We start from the raw sequence: 840 nt of genomic DNA, 5'->3' as shown, positions 1-840 counted from the left end.
TATATATATATATATATATTACAGTTATGTTGAAACAGGTGATACGAGAAAGTACAGCATTGTGGAGTAGATTTTAAAGCTTTGCAGAAACGACAAATTGAGATCAGTTTACTAATATGGACAGAATTATCATTTTTAAAAGAATGGGATGGATCATATTTGAAAGCAGCTACAGAAGAACGAATTTGTACGTGATCTGTTTCTGAGAGCTATTCTATTGGACTTCTGTGTAATCTGGCGTGTAGGCGTTGTTTTAATAATTCAGCATTAAGTGCTGTAGCATACCTTTGTTGATCCTGGGAAAGTTTCATCTCTCTTCTCTCTTGAGACTCCATCCTAAGTGCTGCAGCATGCCTTTGTTGATCTTGGGAAAGTATCGTTTCCCTTCTCAATTTAGACTCCACCAGACGTGCTGCAGTATACCTTTGCTGATTTTGAGAAAGTCTAATCTCCCTTCTCTATTGAGAATCTATTTGAGGTGCTGCAGCATACCTTTGTTGTTCTTGAGAAAGTCTCATCTCCCTTCTATTTTGAGACTCCATCTGACGTGATGCAGCATGCTTTTGCTGATCTTGAGAAAATCTCATGTCCCTTATCTCTTGAGATTTTCGTCTGCAGTTTACGGTAATCCACTTTACGTGATAGGTAATACGTTTTTTCTTTGGTGGCATATTTTATGTTCAATATTGTAATAAAAAAAATTATGAACATAGAAAAAATATAAACTCGGAGTTTTATCATGGCTACTGAATAAGTGTCATATATTTTTACAGATACATTCCTCTATTTGCATTGTATTGAGGTCTCGTTCTTTCTTTTGTTGCCACTCCTGCCATATAT

Source organism: Octopus bimaculoides, chromosome 1, assembly GCF_001194135.2.
Source record: "Octopus bimaculoides isolate UCB-OBI-ISO-001 chromosome 1, ASM119413v2, whole genome shotgun sequence".
NCBI lineage: Eukaryota > Metazoa > Mollusca > Cephalopoda > Octopoda > Octopodidae > Octopus > Octopus bimaculoides.
This window is presented reverse-complemented; position numbering follows the sequence as displayed.